Consider the following 15160-nt stretch of genomic DNA (forward strand, 5'->3'; position numbering starts at 1 on the left):
CAATCGGATCATGATTCGAGCCAACATTCGAATCAATTTTCAAGTGATTAACGATTTTCTAGCTTAATTCTCAAAATTCATAGCCCTAACATAACTTGGGCTGTTAACGATCCGATTTCGAGCCTAGCTGGGATCGTGTCGAGAAAAATTAGAACCAAAATTTTCGCTCGTAGCTTGGCTTGTTTATTTCGATCCGAGCCAAAATTTGAATCAATTTTCAGGCGATTAACAAACTTCGAGCTAAATTAACAGCCCTGATTACACATGGAGAGTGCCAAAATATTTGATCCCCTCTTACATAAACAAAAATTAACTAGCATGTAACTATAAAAAGCCTATCTAATTTAAAATTATAATGTGAACAAGCAAATTTAATTAATAAAAATATCTAAACATAGCATTAACAATTCAAGAAAAATCAATTATAAAAAAACAACCAAACTAGACAAAATCATGTCAAACAATTTGCCATGATTATGTCAAAAGTTCAAATAAGGGACACTTTTTTCAACATTTGAATAAAATATGCAAAAAGCTAACACAACATGATTTGTTACAAGTTGTTGAATTAGATAAGATCAAATAATATATAATCAAATTGTCTTTTTAAATGTTGAGGAATCTCTCCATAAAGGCTCTTTGAATGGAAAAAGAAATATTCGTCCGGCCAATCACTGGTGGTCACGTCGCCCGCTGGTGACGTGTATGACGACGACATGGTTGTCAGTGATTGGCCGTTCGGACGGAGACGATATAGTTTCTCCTTTGAATGAGTTTAACTTCAACCTTTTGTAATGTGTTATTTACTTAGAGCTTCGTTAATGATGGGCAACAATATTGGATCAACCCAAATCTCTCGAGATTTTCATTAATGGTGGGCATTAATATTGGAATTTTCTTTTTGGGAAAATTGAAGGTCATACCTAGCTTTATTCGTTTAAACGAATGATTACAATACATAAAATAATTAAAATAATAATACAATAAAAATTACATCATACATTAAAAAAAAGGATCAAATTTGATTCAAATGATAAGCAACAAGGAGAATTCTTTAGCCCAAATAAAGGTGTATGTCAAGGCAGTCTATCCAAACAAAGAAAAAAATGCATGGCTGAATAAAAATCTAATATACTCAAAAGATGAATATCTGAAGTCTTATCACTTGAAAAATAGAAAAAAACTATATTATAAGAAAATAAATCATAACTCCTTCAAACCAAGAATCCTTATAAGAAAATTCAAAGAAAACTTGGAGAGAGATCAGGCAAAGAAACCCCTCGTCAGACCACTCAAATCCATCTGGAATTACCCATTATACAGATAAAAAAATTTCCGATCAAATTAAAAGACTCCATCTAGGACTGCTGGTAACACAATTACCTCATGCCAGATATAAGAGAAGAAGAAAAAGAGAGAAATATCTCAAATGTACAACCGTAATCAACAAACAACATGAGAATTAATAAAAATACCACATGTAACATCCAAAAAACAATCAGATGTCATAGTTGAGGAACATTCTTAAGACTACAAAAAATATGTATCCTAGAGGACAACATAATTACCTCATAAATTTTGTTTACTTAAAAAAAAATATACAACAATGTATAACGAGATTGAAACTAGAAGTCGTTTGAGGCATGATGAATAGAAAGGAAAACATCAAAGCTAAAAAAAGCTCTAAAAGTAAGAAAATAAATTCAACCAAAATCTTAAAGATAGAAGAGATAATGATTAAATCTAAAAACATATAAAATATTATGTAAATCTTTTATATGAATAGGAATCTCTTCATCAAATTTCTATCTCTTGCTTTTTAGCTTAATAGCCACATGAATATTTTGATGAAATTTTTAGTGGAAGAAGAAGAATTCTTGAAAACTCTAAAGTTTCTTTCCTTCCAAATGAAATAAACAGAGATGCACATAGCTATCAAATAACACTTAATGATTTTGGAAGTAAAAGAGTCAACATGGGAGAGAACTAGTAAGAAATTGCAACCTAAAAGAAGTTTTCATATGGAATGCATCTTTTCAAGCAGTTGGGCATAATGACATTCAAAGAAGAGATGTTAATGAGTCCATTATCGAAAAAAACATAAATATCATTTTCTCTCAACAATGATTATTTTAGAAAGACGGATGTCAGAAGTTTTTAACCCATCTAACATGTTTTTCCAAGCAATGGAAGCAAATTTAATAGAAAACCTTTTGAACCAAACATATTTACTCCAATCTACAATATGTCTATTCTCATTAGCAAAACTGTAGATAATCTTATGAGTGAAATTACTGGAACATTTCCAAAAGCTTGTCATGTTTCCAGCCTCTACGACAATATTTAAAATAGAACTTAAACAATGCTCTGGAATATTATCAGAATTAAGAAAATACCAAGAACTATTAAGCATCACATCCATAATTCCAATAAAGGGATAAAAATCAAACCATTAAAAAAAATAGGCAAATTTTTTAAATAAGAGAATACATCAAGCCATGAATCATAAAAGAAAGAAAAGTTGCTATTACATGTAATTTGAAAATTAAGAGAACTTCTTATCCTAGCAGCAACCCGATTCATATTTTTCCAAAAAGAGATATCATGTTTCTACTTTTAACCCAAAGAGAACCATACTAATCAACACACCATGATGTCAAAAGGGAATAACAATTGTTAAGCCTTTAAATAATTTTAGATTTGCACATTAAATGAATAAGGTCGAGATTTAGAAAACCCAAACCACCATATTGTCTTTATTTAGTGGAATTTAACCAAGCAATAATTTGAAACTTATTAATAGGGCCACTATTATGAAGGAAGCTATTGCACATAGAGGTAATCTTTTCCTTAAGTTTTTTTCAAGAATGACAAAAGATTAAAACTATACCATAAATAACTGCACACTGTGGTCTTAAGAAATTGCTTTCTACCACCGAAAAAAGAAACTTAATCTTCCCATCCAGATAACTAATGTTGAATTCTATCCAAGAGCTTTTGAAAGTTAGCGGTAATTAACTTAGAAGGTTTGATAGATACTCCTAAGTAGTTCCAAAAAAGAGACTTAGGAGAAAAGCCACTAATATCACAAATCTATTACTATATATCGAATCAATAGATTTGGTAAGAAAAAAATAACATACATAGTAATTTTAACACTCAAATCAGAGGCCTCCTCCTTTTATATAAATTTTATAGGCTAGTAGAGAGTTTATTAATAGATTTAATTTTAGCCATGCCAAATATCGACAAGTCATCAACATATTTAAGATAGGAGACCATATTGATTTTAGAAGATGAAATGTTCCTATGAGGATGAGAGTGATAACCTTCTATAAGATATGAAATAGTATCCATTGTAATAGTTATAAGAACTTGGTAGTGGACACCCTTGTCTAAGACTAGAAGATAAATTTAATAAAACCTCTCATTTCACTATTAATAATAACATAAACCCCAACATTAGAAATGCTAGCATTAACTCATTGAATGAAGATATAAGGAAATCCCACTCTCGCCATTTTATCAAAGATAAATTGATGGGTGACATTGTGAAAAGCTTTCTTTATATCAATTTTTTTAGTAAAATAACTTTATTATAAGAAAGAAAATTGAAACCATAGAAAAGTTCATTTGTAAGAATGATATTATGTGCTATGTCACATCCAATAAATACAAAGAGGGCAACAAATACTTGAGTTGATCCATAAGAACTTTAGAAATTACTTTATAAATAACTTTAGAGTGAAATGGACCAAAAACCACTTAAATTTTTAACATAAAACTTAGAAATAGATGTAAGAGCATATGATTGATCCTAATAGGAAGTTTGAAAGTATGAAAGAAGTATTTCACAACAGCAATGCAACTTGAGCCTGTAAAACTCCACGTGTCCTTAAAAAATTTAGCAGTAAAATTTTCAGGCCTTAGGGTCTTATTAGACCCAACACAAAGAAATGTTGGTTTAACCTTTATATATGTGAATTATTTAATAAGATTAGCGCAAACTATGTCATCAACAGTATGACAAATAAGAAGAATATCAAAATTATGATTATATTTGCAAGCAGAGCAATTGAGAAGATCCGATAAATAGGAAAAGACCCCTTTGACAATATCATCTTGAGTGTGAACACGAGAATTATCAACATGAATTTCTTTGATATAATCATTGTTGATATTTTGATAAAAAAATATGATGTTACCCTCTTCATTAGAAAGCCAAGCTCATTTAGCTCATTATTTGAGCCGTTTATATTCACATTTCAAAGCAATAGAAAGTTGAGTTTGAATGAAAGAAGAGCTATCTATAGGATCCTTATCCAAAGAATTCATCTCAAGACGAGACATAATCATCCTTTGATAATATTTAAGCTCAAGAACAGTATTAAAAGGATGATTAGAGGAGCACAATTCTAATTTTTGAAAGCAACCTTAATAGCTTTAAGTTTACTGCAAAGGGAATGCTCGAATCCAACACATTAGAATTCTTATCTTTATTTTCAATCAACATGCTACACATTCGAACATAGCATATCTATGATTATGGGTTCCTTTTGCTCTATGAAATTCAATTCATCTTATTAAATATTGGAAGTCATGTATTGCATATTTTGTTCAACTTTTGCAAACATATACATCATGCACACAACCTAAACTCTTCACTTATATGCATCCTCCAATCCTTTTAGAACCATTTGGACCAACTCCTTTGGTGCTACTTTCTCCACAAATAGATATATCTTCTCAACAAGTGAGGCAAAATTTTAAAATTAGATTATTTTTAAATTTAAATTATTATTATTAACTTAATTTAAAATATTTAATAATCGACTATAGCTACGTGGCATCAATCACTTGTAGGCACGATTTCTAAATATATATATATATATATATATTTTTAAAATATTGAATAAAAAATATTGTTTTTTTAATTAATTATTTCAAAAAAAAATAAAATAATATTTGAATAAAAAATTAGCCTTACAAACTATTGAATAAAACTCTAGTGAAATTTGGGTATCTAACACCTAAAATTTACTTTATTACTTATTTACCGCCCAAATCTTTCATGTAACATAAAAAATACTATCATTTTGACTTTTAAAAAGTTTATGCATGTATTTGGGTAGGGCTGTAAACGAGCCGAACTTGATCGAGCTCAGGCTTGGCTAGTGTTCGGCTTGAAATTGACTCGTTAAAATTAAATTGAAAAAATAGATGTAGAGTGCTGGATTCGAACTGGATTCGAATGTAGAGTGCTGGATTCGAACCTGAACCAAATATATGCAAAACAAGGCGAATAACCACATTACCACACGAACAATTACGATTCAAAATTAGATATAAATATATATAATATATTATTATACAAATAATATGTGTAATATATTTTTATATAAATAATTATATAATTTTTTTGAGCTAAAACGAGCCGAACAAGAGCGCACAAAGAGTTGTTCGTGTTTGGCTCGTTTATAATTCGAGCTTTAAAAACTTGTTCGTGCTCAACTTGTTTACTTAACGAATAAGCCGAGCACGAGCTGTTCGCGAACAAAGAGCTTTTTTGACAGCCCTATATTTGGGTGTTATATATGCATGTAGATCTTCCCTTCTACATTGAATTTTAGGTATTAGATAGGCAAATAATAGGCAAATACATAGGAAATTTTTTGCTCCAGGGGTTTAATCTCATTAAATAAATTTATAGGTTTTGGTTGAAGTCCAAAATCAAATCCGGAAAACAACAAAATTTATTATATGAAATTATGATTTTCTAAAACATGTTTTACCGTATATGTCGTGTTGGCATCAATTTTTGATATTACAAATGTCAGTTTAAAAATTTTTTAAATTAAATTGATAATATTTATGTAATTTTAAAAATAATCTGATTTTAAAATCTCGCCTGCCGTTCTAAATCTGATGTTACTTTAATTTTTTATTTAATTTTTTATTTGTTTGTTTTATCCCCCGTACAATTAAAAAAATCCAAAATAAAAATCAATCATTTATTTTTAATAAAAAAATATGGGAAATTTTTATACTTACCACACTATTGTCATGCATTTACATACATAGCACCTAAAGTTTGGAGCTTACATTTGTAACCCTTTGATTTTAAAAGTATATGCATGGAAAAAATGTATTTTACTTCGAAAAAATTATTAATAATGATACGGTATGCATGTAAATATTGATGTTCAGATGTTAGATATGTAAATAGATAAGATTTATGATGTTTGTATGTAAATTCCTAAAAAAATATTGACAAATAAGGGCAGTTTGGGGCGGGTTATAAGTGTGGGCGGCATTCTGAAAGCGTCGTTTCACCGTTTGGAAAACAAGTTTTGATAGCTTATTCGAAAAAGCGGTTGAGTTTTTACAATAAATGCAAGCCGCGGGTCGAACTTCACGGACCGCATTTCAGGATAAGCAGCTTATTCTAAAGCTCACAAGCTGCCCCAAACGCACCCTAAATTTCTTCATCAGGCAACAATGGCAAACCTAAAAATTGTGTACATTGAAAAACTGTAAATACGAGAATATTTTATTTGTAAATTTTAGCTTTTGCTTAGCTATCATGGAAGTTGGCCATAATTCAGCTAAATTATAAAGGATGAAGATTCGATGTATTCAACTGAAAATATATGCTCATGAAAAGGTCCAACAATTTAATAATTTAGATATTTACATACATACCACCCAATTCTTATGTATTTACATATTTTACATTTGTGCTGTCAAAATCTTTCATATCACATGAAAAATATCATAATTTTGATTTTTTAAAGGTGAAATATACATTTTCAAGCGTAGGTAATGTGGCATATATGTAAAGCATAAGTTTAGGAGTTAAATATGTAAATGCGTAAGGATTGATTGGTAAATATGTAAATCTTCATTGACAATTCTATAAAAAAACATATTTTGAAGCAATCCAATATGAGACTAGCTCAAAAATCATGGATGCTAACAATATTGACCCAAGAACATAATGGTTACTAATATGATGGCTCCAAATGTGCCCTCCTCTTTAGCCTAGCTATCAAAATAGACTCTATCAATAAATAACCCAAAGCAATCATTGGTCCATTCAATATCTCAATTACTCCTCAAAATTATATTAATTTCATTCAAAATTTTCATATGAATGACTAAGTTAAGTGTAGCCGAGATGAGGATGATTAGGTGGAAGACTGAATTTACACTTAGAGACAAATTATGAAATGAATATATCTGTGACAGGTTTGGTGTATTTCTAGTGACGGACAAAATTAGAGAGAGCCCTCTTAGATGGTTTGGTCACATTGAACGTTGATCAGTTGATGATCTGATTAGAATGGTAGATGTTTTAGATTCGAATTATGTTAAGAAAAGTAGAGGTAGACATATGAAGACTTGGGCATATTGTATGAAAAATGATCTTAATTTATTAGAATTAAATGAAAATTTTGACACTGATTAGGACGTGATGGAGAAAAGGGATTCATGTAGCGGGCCTCACTTAGCGGGATAATTGTTTTGTTGTTGTACTACTATCAAATTATCCATTAAAAAAAAAGATTTTAGAGATGGCCAATATAACTTCAAAAAGTGTTTGATTGGAACTAGGGGTGTAAACGAGCCGAACACGAGTTATATTTTGAGCTCAAAAAGTGTGTTCGTGTTCGGCTCGTTTGCTTAACGAGCCGAACACGAGATGTTCACGAACAAAGAGTCCTTTTAACAACCCTAAACATTTAGCCATAAGACATAAAACAATAAGGGTTTGAGCAAGTTTTAAAAATTATTATTTATATTAAAACATCATTTGAATTTAATTTAATGATTTTTATTATATTTTCTTTATCAATATTTTAATTGATTATAAATCTTTGTAGCCTTGTAGTCAATTAGATTTTCTTAAAATACTACTTAATATATATATATATATAAACTTGATGGGTAGTATTTCGAGCCAAAACGAGCCGAACACGAACGAACACATCTTAGTTCGTGTTAGGCTCGTTAACTTATCGAATGAAATTAACGAGTCGAACACGAGAACCCTAAACGAGTCGTTTTGACAGCCCTAATTGGAACAACTATGCTTAAGGGGGCATTTATGCAGACACCATCAAATTCCTTTGTATTTATGTATCTGCTTTTTATATTTGCACTACCTAATTCCTTAACTTTAAAAAAAATGAAATACACATATTCATGCATGAGTAAAATGGTATGTACGTAAAAGTTGAAGTTCACAAGTTAGATATACATGAGAATTAAGTGGTATACTGATATTTATGTAGGTCTTCCAACAATAAACGGATCATAAAAGCCTAAGAAAGTAATAATAATATATTTTATTTAATAAAAAACATATTTTGAAGCAATCTAATATCATACTAGCTCGGAATTAAACTGAGGCAAATATTTTTTATTTGTGATATTTACATACATACACACATCTAACATGAAATTATGTTTTTCACATTTATACCTGTCAGTATTCTCATATCACATAAAAACTATCATTATTTTAACTTTTAAAAATCAAAATACATCTTTTCATGCATATATAAAGAATGCATATATATATATATATATATATATATATATATGTGTATATGTGTGTGTGTGTGTGTGTGTGTGTGTGTGTGTGTGTGTGTGTGTGTGTGTGTGTGTGTGTGTGTGTGTGTGTGTTGTATGTATGTATGTATGTATGTATGTATGTATGTATGTATGTATGTATGTATGTATGTATGTATGTATGTATGTAAAAAAATGAAGTTGGTGTGTTAGATAGTTAAGTACATAGGAATTGACTGGTATGCAGCATCTATTTTTGCCAAATCAGCGCTTATGCGTAATAGGAATTCAAATTGAATTGGGAAACTTTAAGGAAAAAATAATTTTATTTGGGCAAAGCAATACCAATCTTATACGACGTGGTTGTATGTCTGATTTGCTGATTCAGATGCATTCTTATCCAGGAATTGATGTGCATGACATGATATTAATTTAATTGACTTTGTGTCTGCTATGCAATTAATCAAGTAGATTAATGAGATATATTATATATATCCAAGCTAGTTATAAATATCATTTGTTAGTAATTTGGTGTCCTTGTGTATGCGTATGTGTGTGGCTATAATATATCATCAAAAAAAATTTTATCCTTTGACATGAATTTCAAGGCGTGACATGAATCTTGGAGTATGTTTTGATCAAGAAACATTCAAAGTCAAGTTTAAAATCATCCAGAACTCTAATTTCAGTAAACTTATTGTCAAATTGGACTATCAAAATTAGAAGTCCATCATGAGCACGAATGTTACATTCAATAAAATAAAGATGTATGAGGGCAGGACCAGAACTAGTTATAGTTATCAATTACTTTTAAGGAATTCAAATATGTAAAGATAGAAGGTATTGGTGATCAGAAGAGTAGAGAAAGAAGAAGTGCTCGATTAGATAAAGTACAAGAAGTTCATCAATCATATGATATTGAAGTCAGGAGTTCCAACAAAGCTATTTGACCAACACAGAGGTATTCTCCTTCTATGTACTATTTTTTGCTAGCAAATAGTAGTGAAGCAGAGTATTATGAGGAGGTCATGGAAGCTAAAGATTCAAGAGAGTGAGAACTTATGAAGGATGATGAAATGCAACCATTAGAGTTAAATCAGATCTAGAATTTGACAGTGTTACCAGATGATAAAACATCACTACATGATCAGTGGGCCTACAAGCTGAAAGAGAGGTCAAATTGTATCAAACCCAATAAGGAAAGACTTATCGTGAAGGGGTTCCAACAGAAAGAATGAGTGAACTACACAAAATTTTTTTCTCCTGTGGCGAAGATGACAACTGTCAGATTTGTGCTAAGTCTGTTAGCACAGAAAGATCTACATTTGGAGCAGATTGATGGAAATAGAACCTTCTTAGAGGGTGATCTAGACAAAAGTACCATCATTTTCACTTCTAAAAAATGAAATACATCTTTTCATGCATATGTATGGTAACATGTCCCAAAAAATTAAAATTTAAGTTTTAGATATGTAAATACGAAACAATTTAGTGGTATGTATGTAATTCTTTATTTTATTTATTAATTATGCATTATTTTCTATGAGGAATTCTGTGTGTTGTAAAGAAAGGAAGAGATTCAGAGGAACTTCGAGGAGTTTTCTTGGAGAGACCATTAGAGATAAGTTTATTTATTACTTGTTGTAGCTACATGACCTATTTTAAAAACTTAAAAGATAAAAATCAAAATATATTAAAAATCAGAATTTCTCATTTTTCTTAAGTATTAAGAGATCATCCCATCTAGTCCATTCACTCATCAACTTAACAGACAATACTCTCATAATGACGAAATTTAGCAGTGATTAAATTTTAATATTTTTCCAATAGATAAAATCATAAAACAATTTTCAATTATTTGCAATAAACCCAATGTAATTAAGATTTTTCCATTCAAAAATTACATTTATGCTGAAGAATATATATGCTATCAATGAAATTTAAATCATAAAATAAGGAATGATATGCTCTTAGAATAGTTTCATGACAAATTTACGTACATACACACAATTCTTATTTATTTACATATTTAACACCAAGAGTTTAATATTTACACTTCTAAAACATTGGTTCCACTACTTATGCTTGAACATGTGTATTTCACTTTTTAAAAAGATATTTATAGTGATATTTTTTTGATAAAATATTAAAAATATGTGTGATATGCAAGTAATTATGAATGTTTGTGTGACATATATGTAAATGCCAAATTTAAAGGTGTCCAACTGCCATCAAATTTGAAGTCATCAAACTCAAATTATTATCATTATTAGGCATTTTAGTTTTAAAACTCATTATGAAACATAAAATAATATATATAGCTTGGAATCATACATCAACACCACTTTAAATAAAGAAAATATTATGTCCGTAGACCGTTTCTCCAAACGACACATTACACGATGTTATTTTGCTCATGAAGTGGTGTGATTCGGCGGACTAATAATTTCTATATTCTGGTTACTCAAATTTTATAACTTGCCTCCGAATGAATTTTACTCGTTCTTAAATAATTTTGAGTACTTTAGGTGTAGACTTACCTAAAATGTTGAATGTCCTATTGTTAGAAAGGGTGAAGCCCGGTCAACTATGTTTGGGCGGTTACTTTGCTTTGGAGAGTCATACCTCTTCACTAATAACCACTCCCGTCTTCCTCTTTTGTGAAGTGAAGCATCTCTTCGCTCCCTCCTGTTCGTGATAAAAGCTTCAGATGACTCTCCTTGGGTTTAGTAGTCATGCTTTGAGTTCTTCTTTGGTTTCCCCGGGATAGAGGGATGTTTCCTCGGGGCAAAGGAAGAGAAGTGCAAGGAGGAGCAGTTCCTTGCGGCAGAAGGAAGAAGAAGGAAGAAGAAGAAGATTGTTCTCCCTAGGCTTTTTCTTGGTGGCTTGTGACAAAAGAGAAAATGAGTTTATTTCTCTTGTAAATTTATCTTCTTCAGTGTATCTTGGTGTAGAGTTTTCTTCGGTGTATCTCAGTATAGAGAGAGAAGAACAGAGAGAGAAGAAAAGAGAGAGCAACGAAAAGTGAGAGATTCCTCTTGTAAGTCGAGGTGATTGACTGGTGTAAATTCCTCAAGCCTTTGCAACTCCGTGGACATAGGCAATTTGCCGAACCACGTAAATCTGTATGTTCCGTTGTATTGTCCTCTTATGGTGTAAATTTTCTCGTTCTATTTTTCACTTCGTCGATCGTTCTCCTGTTTGATTTATATATATATCATATCAACTCGTGTATATCTAGATCTTCACAACAACACCTATGATCCATAATTTACGACTCATTTATCTCAAATGATTCGCTCATGAAGAGTGGATTCATATAAAAATGGAAGACATTATTGTATAGTTCAATAAACAATATGCCTAACCGACTTGTGTTGGGATCCCGAGAACTGTCTTCATCCTCAAGATTTGATGTTGTGCCTTGTGTTCAAATCTAATCCATAATACACTCGACTCGGTTATGATTGATTACAACCATAATTGTGGGGTTGAATGTTATTTTCATAAATGCGTTCACAAAAAGAGGAGGATATTGAATGTCAATTAGGTGCATTGAAAATTTTATTTGTAATTATTACATTAAGGGTGTGTTTGGGGCAGCTTGTGCTTATCCAGATAATCAGTTTATCTTGCAACGCGACCCACGGGAGGCCTGCAGGGTTCAATCCGCGGCATGCGTTTAGTGTAAAAACCCAACCGTATTTTTAGATAAGCTGTTGAAACGTGTTCTTCAAACAGTGTGGCGACATTTTATGGGATGCAACAAGCTGCCCCAAATGGGTCTTAAGTTTTAATGGTTCTATATTAATACGCTAGGTGGTGGGATGCAACAAGCTAGATGGTCAAAGGGCATAGGGCATATATGGCAAGTAAAGAACAGAGGCGAGATTATGAACACTGACAAGGGAAGTGACATGACAGAGCTCATCAAAGTTTGACTTATTGGCTTGATTATAGCCTTGGTTAGCTTTGTGGGTTGTTATGTGACTCTGTAGTATCAGTTGTTGCTTTGAACAGTGTTTTGTTGTAAGGAATGGGCTGTGGTCGACAAAGATCAGTGGGTTGCAGTGATAGAAGTTGCCAAAGGTGGCGGCAATCAGAGTTGGTAGGCAACAAAGACTGCTAGAGTTGGTTGCCAACGTTGGATGGAGTTGGCAACAAAAGCTAGCGGAGCATTGGTCGATGGTGATTGGCGGCTGCAATATTAGGAAGTGTTTGCCAAATCGTCGGTGTCAGATCCTGGGCTTCAACTCTCTCTTATACATGCTCTAGTGTTCCTCAGGCCAAGTGTCTAGTCCCCTTCTCAATATGAGGGTAGGATTCTATTTATATAGTCCATGTTGTAAATAAAGAAGTCTAGACCACTCTAATCAGACGTTTCGTAGAGATCCCATTGATCATACGACGTTCGATGGGTATTTGAGCGTCTTCATGATGTTGGAATTCAACTATCTTGGACTCATTTGAGTCTTCTTATCAAGGCGTTTGATTTATTTATAAACATGTCATATTTGGAATCAATTTTTCCTTCCAATAATGCACTAATAGTTTTCAAAAGTTGTTTAATGACTTAATATAGCTTCATTTGACTCAGATTTAACCAATTTTAGTATCATTGGGTCTATCTCGTCGAGCCAATCGTTGAAATCAGAATTCTGAATGACTTTTAATCAAAATTTTAATGTTTCAAGATTAAAAAATTATCTCAAAATTTAAGTCGGATGATGAAAATTTGTTATTCAAATACACATTTTTCATATATAAATTTAAAACATCGAAATGATATGTATGTAAATATAAAAATTTAGTTGTGACATGCAAATACATAAGAATTGTGAGCTGCCAGTGCAAATCTTTCAAAAACTAAATAAATAAATAATCCAATCAAAGCTGGAAGCACGCTGTCACAAATCCAGTGCCGTGACGAGATTTTTCAAACAAGAAAAAATGAACGCTCGAGCTTTATGATATATGTCCCAATTTGAAGACCAGTTCAAAATATAGGCCGCCCACTCCATCATGTCCTTGTCTTTCTTGCCGGACGCTCGAGCTCGGCTTGTAAATGAGCATGTGAACTGAGCTTATCGAGCGGTGAACTCAAGCTCGTCGTAGCTGGATTCATTAGCTCGCGAGTCGGCTCAACTAACTGAAGATTCCAATGATCACGTCAATACCTTCTCTACAGAGCTACCGCGAAACCTCCAATTCATTCCCACCATCAATTGTTTTGATCGCTTGTCTGGATGAACTCCCATGATAATTTCAATCGGTCTTGCGAGCCTCAAGTTAGTATTGCGAGTTGAGCTAGAGCTTATCATTGAAGATCAACTTAGGCTCGAGCTTGTATTTTGACAGGTTCAACTCAACTCAACTCGTTCACAACCTTATTCCGAACTTTTCCAAAATTTAATAACAATTTTAATATATAATAACTACAAATATATATAAAAAATATCTTAAAATTTTATCTTATATTTCTTGCAATTTGTTGAGTAATTCGGGCGAAGAAAACAAGAACGACACAAATCCAGAAGAATACAAAGAGATTTAACAAGGTTCGGCAAAGATGCCTACGTCCTCGGGAGCAGAGCGACGGCTTTTCACTATTCAGAAAAAAGTATAGAATTCAGGGATTCAGAGATAATCCCTAGGTTACATACAAGCCTAATTTATAACCCTAGAAAGTACATAAAAAAGGAAACCTTGTGTACAATATGTAATTACCAAATTACCCCCTGTACCACACCCCCAACCCACATAAGGAAACTCCCCTGATTTGGAGAAAATTTTTCGCTCTGCTCCGCTCCTGATTTAGCACTGTCCATTTATGGTATATGAGTCATATCTAAAAAAATTGTAAATATCAAGAAATATAATATCATGCACTCTTAATACTTCAAATCAGTTGAATATTAAACAAAAAAAATATTATATATTTACATGTAACTTTGGTGTAGCCACGCCAGTTTCGAGCGTAGTTACGGAGGCATAACCAAGCTGCAACGACTGTAGCCACGCCCGGATGTTTAGGATCCTTCACTTCTTCCCTTTCCGAGCATAATAATTACACTGCTACTCGACACGATTATGTCGTCCAGACAATTGGTTTGGCTTCAGTTCTTAAGCCTTCAATTCAAGAGACGAAGTATCGTTGTCTCGTGTGCGATATTCTCGATAAGTTTCACGAAAAACTGAAAATGGTCGAGGAGGATGATTTCAACGAGGGTTTTCTTTTAAGATTGAGAGAAAGTGTTGGGTCGAAGTTCTATGAGTTTCTATTGATTGTATAAAAAAAGATTCAAGTGAGTATTTCTATACATTTTTTTTTTATTCATAATAAAAATTATTTGGGTGTGACTCCATGTGTACTTTCATATATAGATTTATAAATAAATAAATAAATTAATAAATCTATCAAAGCTCTAAAAATGTAGCGCCGGGACGACTTGTATGAAACAAGAAAGACGAGTAAATCCAATTAGAAGGCCAGTAGGCCTTTCCTTATCGTCTTTGCTGGCCGCTTAGTGGGCTCCGCCTATACGACAATCGCGAATGTTTCAGGTACTTCTGTCACCCCCCCTCC

This window comes from Phalaenopsis equestris, unplaced genomic scaffold (genome assembly GCF_001263595.1).
Source record: "Phalaenopsis equestris unplaced genomic scaffold, ASM126359v1 Scaffold000531, whole genome shotgun sequence".
Classification (NCBI taxonomy): domain Eukaryota; kingdom Viridiplantae; phylum Streptophyta; class Magnoliopsida; order Asparagales; family Orchidaceae; genus Phalaenopsis; species Phalaenopsis equestris.